This window comes from Tachysurus fulvidraco, chromosome 21, assembly GCF_022655615.1.
Source record: "Tachysurus fulvidraco isolate hzauxx_2018 chromosome 21, HZAU_PFXX_2.0, whole genome shotgun sequence".
Lineage (NCBI taxonomy): Eukaryota > Metazoa > Chordata > Actinopteri > Siluriformes > Bagridae > Tachysurus > Tachysurus fulvidraco.
The window spans coordinates 13,832,119-13,840,979 of NC_062538.1; the positions used below are offsets into that span (position 1 = coordinate 13,832,119).

The 8,861-nt window shown below is 36.2% G+C and overlaps 2 long non-coding RNA genes across 5 annotated transcripts; both read right to left on the reverse strand.

The window, feature by feature from the left end:
* Positions 1 to 492: 492 nt before the first annotated feature.
* LOC125139887 lies at positions 493 to 2,900 on the reverse strand. The gene is made up of 3 exons (XR_007139031.1): positions 1,923 to 2,900; positions 1,568 to 1,778; positions 493 to 553 (listed from the first exon to the last, which is right to left on the reverse strand). It is a non-coding gene; the product is annotated as an uncharacterized LOC125139887 (long non-coding RNA).
* A 190-nt stretch (positions 2,901 to 3,090) lies between these two features.
* On the reverse strand, positions 3,091 to 8,455 carry LOC113646572. 4 transcript variants are annotated; one of them, XR_007139010.1, is made up of 11 exons: positions 8,283 to 8,455; positions 7,443 to 7,784; positions 7,269 to 7,340; positions 6,873 to 7,105; positions 6,649 to 6,755; positions 5,715 to 6,132; positions 5,418 to 5,525; positions 5,182 to 5,304; positions 4,920 to 5,008; positions 4,331 to 4,436; positions 3,091 to 3,918 (listed from the first exon to the last, which is right to left on the reverse strand). It is a non-coding gene; the product is annotated as an uncharacterized LOC113646572 (long non-coding RNA). The 4 variants fall into 4 exon arrangements; XR_003441483.2 differs by having other exon boundaries at positions 3,091 to 3,674; positions 3,822 to 3,918; positions 7,443 to 8,455; XR_007139009.1 differs by having other exon boundaries at positions 6,873 to 7,100; positions 7,443 to 8,455.
* Between the last annotated feature and the right edge of the window lie 406 nt (positions 8,456 to 8,861).

Consider the following 8,861-nt stretch of genomic DNA (forward strand, 5'->3'; position numbering starts at 1 on the left):
TTAATGCTGGCTCACTAGGTTACTTAAGATACCACGAGTTTAAAACATTTGTTCAAAGTTACAATGAAAAAGTGTCAAAGGTTGTGTGTGTTTTTTTTTTATGCAAAACATAAGTAAAGAAGTGCTAATTGAAGTGTTTCCTGAATAAGTAGTTCTTCAACCGCCGCTTGAAAATAGCCAGTGACTCAGCTGTCTAGACCTCTTGGGGAAGTTTGTTCCACCACCTTGGTGCCAGATCAGACTTGTAGTACCTGAGCAGCATGTGAGGACAAAAATGGCCGAATCCTTCTAATGTTGTTGAGAAGAAACCGACATGAGCAAGTCACATTAGCAACATGAGAGGAAAAGGACAGTTGATTGTCCATGGTTACCCCAATGGTGTCAGCTGTGGCTGAAGGGTAGTGCAAGGATATAGCAAGGTCATGACCTGGGGATGAATCACCTGGGATGAACAGCATTTCAGTTTTGCTAGGATTGAGCTTTGACTGATGAGCAGTCATCCATGATGAAATTTCTGCCAGACATGCTGAGATCTGATCAGAAGCTGTGGTATCTGAGGGTGGGAAAGGGAAGATAAGTTGTGTATCAGCATAGCTGAATCAGATAACGAAGCAGTCATGTGGGTGTGTGACCGAAAGTGAGTAACTTTAGTAACTTGTGGATCAGCGTTGACTCAAGACACGAACTGTTTAGAACGAATTAGTCCTATTTGGTGAACTGGTTCATCCAGTTCACTAAAAAGAACCGATTCAAAAGAACGATTCGTTCACAAACAGGCCATCACTACTACTGTACATGCCTTAACCAAAGGACTTTGATGTAACCAAGCTATTGCAAGCAAATTTCTAAAGGCACAGAATATAAGGGATGAGATATAGGGGATGAGATAGCCAGGACACCAGACTCTCCACAGATTGTTTTGAGGCTTACTCAAACTTCAAGAAAGTCTATAGATCAACCCCTGCCCCACTTGGGTTAGTCAGACCACATTTCAGTGCTCTTAATTACAAATACACCCAATTAAGAAGGAAATCTCCCATCATCATGACTGAATAAATATCCAGAATGATCCGCTTCTCAACTTCAAGATTTTTTTGAGAGGACTAACTTGGATGCCTTCAGGAACCAGGGCTCAGAAGAGCCACCCATCAACAGTACTCAGTTACATTAAGAACTGTGTTAATATAGAAATTGAATAAAGAAATTAAGATCCACTTAAAAGCCCACAATGCTGCTTTCTGGTCCAAAGACAAAGCTCTCTACAGTACACAGCGCCAACCATGGTGCAAAAGTGGAGTACAAAAGAAAGATAGAGGATCACTACACTCACAACAACCCATGACAACTCTGGCTGTGTATCCAGCACCTCACAAATTACAAAAACAGACAAGGCTAAAGCCTCATTGGCAGAGGAACTCAACTGCTTCTTTGCTTGCAATTGAGACAGTCACATCACCTATACTCACTTTCATACACATACATCATTCTTTTTGCAGTTATCATGAAGTGCTTGTTTCCACTGTTTGCATTAGGTACCGTAGATGGCTCTTGCTGGTCAGGATTTTACCTGATTTAAAATTGGGTTAAAGCGTCTGACGATCAGCCTGTATGCTGGAATTAGCATAACAGAGATGTGGTCTGAGTAGCCAAGGTGGGGGTAGGGCTCCGATATTACACAATGTTTATGCAAACAAGATCCAGCGGGTTCTCTCCTTGTTGCAAAGTCCACATGCTGATGGTACAGTATTTAGGGAGTACCATGGGGGGAAATGTACACTCTGAGAATGAAAACAATGGTTAATTCCAAGTTGGATACAAAATGATATTCTTTATGTGTTTAGCACTACTTTTAAAAGTACAGCAGTGCTGATGTATGCAACCGCCAGATACTGTTAAAGCACAGTAATCATGCAACTACAAACCTGCATAATGATCTTGAGAAACTTGAGGCCTCCAGTGGGGACGCCGGCAGAGCGGCAAAGCATGTGTAACCTTTCTGGTTAAGGTATTGAGAATGGAAAAGAACCGACTACGCCACCTGGGTTACTATGAAAAATAAGTTAAACCAAAAAAAGTTACAATAATATGAAGGACCCAGCTGGTTCGGATGGGATTGAAGACAGACGTGACTTTCCAAAAAAATTAGTACAACTTTATTTTACAAAAAAGAAAATCGTTTGCTCTTAAAAATACTTTTAAAAAAATTACTCTTAAAAAAAAGGATATCATGTACAGTTTACCGATTAGTTACCGACAATTGAGAATAAACTAGATTAGGTCCGCCTTTACAGAAGGGACAAACCACACAAAGCAGTGCATAATAGTTAACACATTGATAAACCAATAAAAAGGGATAAACCAAAAATAAGAAATATACACTCCCTCTGTTAACACCCACTAATCACAGTTCGTCGTCCGATAGTCGTAGGTGAATATATATATGCGGTAAACCCACGCTCATAAAAACAAAGGAAACAAAAAAAAAGAAACACAATACAAATAACAGTCCATGGATAACCGGTAAAAACAGATTAATTTAAAAAAGCACCGAAGCGGCTTAAGAGAAAGTAATAAAGAACCGGTTAATTCAATAAACTTGTACTAGGAATAAGTATAAGGTGTGACACCGAAATCTGTGACCTATCTTATGTTGTGACCTTAGAGGGCGCTGTTGCTAAAATGCAGCTAAAATAGGTCGTCTAGAGAAGTTCGCTACGTAAACAGCGTAAATGCAAAATCTTGCGTAAATCTTCGTTGCGAGAACGCGCCAAGCACGTTACATTCAACGCGTGCTGCAAAGAAACAGTTGCATGCGCCTTGAACTAAAGACTCATTTAAAGTACTTAAAAAAACAAAGTTATTCAAATGCTTTTGCATTCTCTGTTTTAATGACTGCTTTTTTTTTTACCCTGAAAGTCATTTATTAAGGCTAAAAAAAAGTAGTCAGATGCTGATGCTTTAGACTGTTAATTATATATATTAATTATAATTAAATAATTATATAAATTAAATATATAACAATAAGATTATTATTATTATTCCAAATTTGAATTAAACAAATTTTAAAACATTTGAATTATTGTTATTCAGTAATAAAGTGCAGAATAAAATACTGGAATTCGTTATTGTTCTCCAAAAGGGATTTGGGTCTCATGTCAACAGAAACAAACTTGCAGCATGCTCACAAAATATGATAAGGTGCTATTACAGGTTATCAGAATCCGTTACCTCCCTCTATTTCACACCAAATTGAATTGAATGTTCTCCACAAAGCCATAAAAATAATGACCATACTGTTATGTGGTTGATAATGTCGAACACACCAGATTACTTAAATATGATTGTGTCCTCAAGTGTCTCATGAACGTAACTACTAATTTTAACCACAAATGTAAATCATATATCCCATTTAATACTGTTGTTGTGTAAAATACATGTAATCTTTCAAAGAAATCTAATTCTGCTAATAATGCTAAAAATAATAATCATAAAAAAAGACACATTTTTACAACTTATTTGTTTTAATGGTAAATTTAATACTAAAATATAAATAGTAAATAATAACAGGGGAATGGAGGAGATTCTTAAAATGTGCACTCGGCACAGCTGTAGGACTTAATGGGATCGGGCTCTTGAACACACTGTGTGAAACCAACGGTCACACACACGTCACACTGAAAGGAAACATTTCAAAGTTAATATCTGAAACATCTGAGCTGGGATCCACATACAACATTCTATTTCAAGACAGATGCCATGTACAAGGGGTTCAGAATGGTCAGAACACTGTCATTAACTGCCTTATTTTAACAGCATTTTACCCATGATGTACATGATGATGGTTCATTTTTTTCCCCTCACTCTCTGTTTGCCCATTGCTCTTCTTCCCACAGTTGTGGCACAGCTCAGATAGGTTATCTGGTCACCATTAAAAACAATACAACTTGTCAATAATTGCATGCATGTGTTAATCATTTAAATAATGTATTACATAAGTTAAAACCACAGAAATGATCAAATGTACTAGTCTCATTTAGCAGGGTCTCTGCAATCTGTCTCTGATACAGATTTACTGCAGCAGTGTTGTTAGGAAATGTCAGAGGCTCCTCTGACTAGTTTCTCTGCATACTAATATGGCAAATTTATAACTGATTTATTATTGTTTAGAAGATAATTAAAATATAGACCACCAAACTGTTAATACAATAGAAACCAAAGTATTTTGTGACAAAACATTGTTTAAATAACAATAATAAATAATCACAATAATAATAAAAGCAGATAGAAAATGGCTGATACAACAAATGAAATGACAAAAACATAAACCTACTTTCAGGACAAATATCCCACATGAGGTGGCATCTTCCTGACAACTGTGTGCATCTGTGCTGGATGCCCACCTCGATATATGGCAGCCTTGTTTTCTGATGAGGGCCCTAAAAGGTAAGAAAAGTAAGAATATGCCAATTACATGTTTATACATACTGTATAGGTCCCCCTTTTGCTGCTAAAACAGTTTTGACCTGTCGAGCATGAACAGCATGAACTTCTTCAGCAATTTGAGCTACAGTAACACGTCTGTTGGATCGGACCATACAGGCCAGTCTTTAATCAAGGAGCCAACGAGTCTCGGCCACCCATGAGCCTGTCACAAGTTCACCACTGTTCCTTTGTTGGACCAGGAAACCCCACAAGAACTGTAGTTTTGGAGATGCTCTGACCCAATCATCTAACCCTCACAATTTGGCCCGTCCAACACAACAACTTTGTGGACAAAATGTCCAATTGCTGCCTAATAAAGTATATCGAACCCACAAACAAGTGCCATGATGAAGAGCTATTCAGTGCAGTTCATTCACCGATGACAATGTTTCAATGTCATTGTTATGCCTGTCTGTTTGTATGGATTAAATGGTTACCTTGTGGACTGCAAACACTGTTGGAGTTTCTTTGAATCATTTCCCAGGGGATCCAAAATAAGGCTTCTTCTTTCCGAAGGAAATATTGCCTATAGAAATTGTTATTACTCATATTCCTTTACATCTATTAGTTATATTTCAATTCTCAAAGGTTACCAAAAATAAATAAATAAATTAGTAGTCATCTTACAGCCAATATCCAGTTTTTTTTTAAAAATATAATACACTTAAAAAGGCTTTACAGAGAAATAACCATGCCTACTTTCAATCTTGAGCCCCTTCTCTCCCATATGCGTGTCATTTCAAAGGAATCAATATGAAGTGCTTTCTTTTCTCGTATCTGATTGTTGCTCTTTACAGTGTGGGCCATGTATGCATTGATCACCTGAGGCAGGTTAATAATGAGTACATAAATGTTAATAAGTTAAGGATAGTATAACCTTTGATAAAACTTAGATACAGTGCAAATATATAATTCTGTCATTAAAATCAGCTCACCTCACTCTCGAGCTCTTGATTGGGAGCAGTCCCAATAAAATAGTTTATAGGGCCCTATTCTTGACAGGAGGACATGTGACTTATTGCCTCCCCATGCATCTTGTATGCCTTTGTGTGACAAAAATATATACGTTTAAATAACTTGTATGTAGTTTATCAAAATGTGGGTTATTTTTTATTTACTATATATAGACAAAAGTAAAACCTGCATATCAAATCTTTTTTCATATGAAAAGAATTTTAAAATGTGAAGTACAAGAGACTGAATAAACAGAAATGTTTATCCAAGATACTTACACTTTTCATGAATGGAGGTTTGAGCAGATACATGAAGAGAGCAGTGAGCAGCTAGAGAAGGAGTGGGGTCAGCAGTTGCAGGAGGACTGTAGTCTGCAGCTGGAGGTGGAAGAGGAGAGGAGCCTGAAGGTGGAGGAGGAGAGAAGCCTGAAGGTGGAGGAGGAGAGAAGCCTGAAGGTGGAGGAGGAGATGAGGCTTTATTGGGTGGCTGAGAGGGGACAAATTGTTGATGCCTTCTCAACTTGTAAGGTATCCTTGGAGTCTCCTCATGATGCTTTTTCAGATGGTCAATGTTGACCTTGCATGTTGGCTGGCCATCTGAATCAACAAGGTCAACACTTTTCCCCTCTATTTCGTGACTGCTTCCAAATATTGGTTCCAGGTATTGGGTTTGTCCTCAACTAGTTTAGCAAGGGCTCTAAAAATGTGTTCAAAATATGACAGGAACAAATATACAGGTGTCAAAATTTTAGAACCACTTAAGTCTTCTCTGTAAAACATGTTCCTGCATGTTCCCTTTTGTTTCTATACAACAAACAAGGTAATATAACGTTATGAAGATTTACTTTGTCCAAACAACAAAAAATTTCAGATATACAATATTTTTATATCTTTCATATCAGTCATTTGTTTTTCTACTATTATATTATTATATCTGTTGTTCTCTGACTTACATAACATACATCTGTTAGAGGCAAAAAATCTCACATTTGGACTATTCTGTCTACAGAACATGCTTTCAGCGATTCACTGGGAAATACTTTTGTGTTTGTGTTCACCTCTTTTATTGTATTTACACAGAAGGAACATGCATTGATCTAAAAAAACACAGACTAGATGTTTCCCAAATTTAAACAGGTACAATGTATATAAAAACAAATGAAAAGGTTCTTCTGTAATTATGTTTATTAACTGTTGTGGATGCATTCTTCACCTCTGTAAAGTGCCATTGAGCCTCTCCACCAATCTGTTGGTCTGAGGGTGGTATGGGGCACAAAGATTTATTTTTATACCAAGGATTTTGCAGACCTCAGTGTTGATCTACAGAATATATGTATTTATATAATATGTTAATAACATTGTTTGTCATTTCACATAAAACTTTAAACAAAGAACATTCCATAAATTAAAAATATTTGTGAAGCAGAATATACTTACTGTGTTGACAAACTCTCTGCCTTGATCTGTTAAAACTTGTTCCAGCACTCCAAATTGGTAAACAAATTTTAATATGGACTGTGTAACCTCTTTAGCAGACTTTGTTTTAAGGGGATATGCCTGTGCCCATCTTGTGCAATAGTCTACTATTACACATATATACTGATTTTCCTGGTCAGATTTGGCCAACTTTCCAATTAAGTCCATTCCAAACAGTTCGAATGGAGTCTTGACTTGCAAAAACAGACATGAAAAGAAAAAAAATTATAATTAAGATATTAATATTTTACATATTTTGTAAATATGTACACAATACATGTTATGTAAATATACATTATCAAGAAATAAAGTGGGAAAATTATATTATAGTTTAATATACAAATTTGCTCTTGTTACCTTGATCGGTTTGAGGTCCGTCTTCAGCTTTATATCTTTCGTATTTTTCTGGCACACTGTACACTGTGATACCTGGACATTTTAATTAAATGAATTTGTTATTATTATCTAATTAAAAAGGTACTGAATTTATGAAGTTAATGAGGGATATGTTAATACAGTGCATAAGCCTACCCATTTCTCTATGTCTGCTGACATGCCAGGCCAGTAGTACCGCTGAGAAATGGCATCTCTAGTTTTAAGCTGGCCAAAATGTGCACCTATGTTGCTACAATGAAACTCCTGAAACAGCTTGTCGGCCTCTTCTGCAACGTAAACAACTTTACATTTTTTCACCAGGCTGGATCCCTTGTGTCGAATGTAAAAAATTGTCATCTGGAAAAAATTAATTTAAAACATTATATAAATCAGAATCATAAGATCCTTTTTAAAAATAGTATGAACTGTCAAACTTAATCAAATCCTTGCACTTGCATGTAGATGTATAGATGCAGAAAAAATTGTTGGTACTCTCCCCTTCCAAAAAGAAACACAGAAATGTCACTGAAATAAATTGAAACTGACAAAACTAATAAACAAATACACATTTACCAACAAAATTAATAAAAATCAGAAATTGCATGATTTGATGTTCAATAGAAGCATTTATTAAAAAAAATAACAATAATAAATAAATTAATGAAACTGGCCTGGACAAAAATTATGATATCCCTGGAAAGGTTTCAAAATAATTTGACTACAGGGACATGCAGTGTGCCCTTTAGTTAGCATAACATATAATGGTTAATCAGTCACACAAAAGTAATTCAAATAAATATGGATTCAGTGTGATTAGGGTGATATTTTTAAAGTATATAAATGAGGGTGCAAATGAACATATTCAAGTAACTTTACTGGCATTTGCAAAGTCAAATTTTAGGCAGCATAACTTATATTAGATGAATTAGGCCTATTTTATAGACATAGTTATGTCCTTACCAACCTTTACATTTTGCTCCTCTGCTAATTACTTACCAACCATGCAGAAATTCGAGGCTTTCCGTTTCAGGATGTAACGCTGATGCTTATTAGCGTCCTTGGGATATTTTCCCCCTAAAAGAAACTGTTTAAGATTCATAACCATTTGAATATCCATTGTGAACAGATATCACTTGTAGCTTACAGGGCTCTCAAGTTCTGAAGACAAGCAAGAGTGACATCTCTAACCCCACAGTGACCCCCCCCCCCCCTAAAACCACCCAACCACCCCCCCCAAACTGTTTCATCAGGATCACTAACCACATTTTAAGCAAATACAAAGTATTTGTTCTATTTCCATTTATTAAATTGTGTGTGTGTGTGTGCGCGCGCGTGTGTGAGAGAGAGAAATTATGATTGGTGTTGTTTATTGCAAGCGTCTGTTGCCTTTTTGGACTCCTTTATCATTTGTCAGGGCTCTCAAATTCTGAAGACAGGTAAGAGTGACCTTACCCCAACCTCACCAAAAAAAAAAAAAAAAAAAAAAAAACTGTTTCACCAGGATCACTACCCACATTTCTACCAAATACAAATTATCTGTTCAATTTCCATTTATTAATGTGTGTGTGTGTGTGT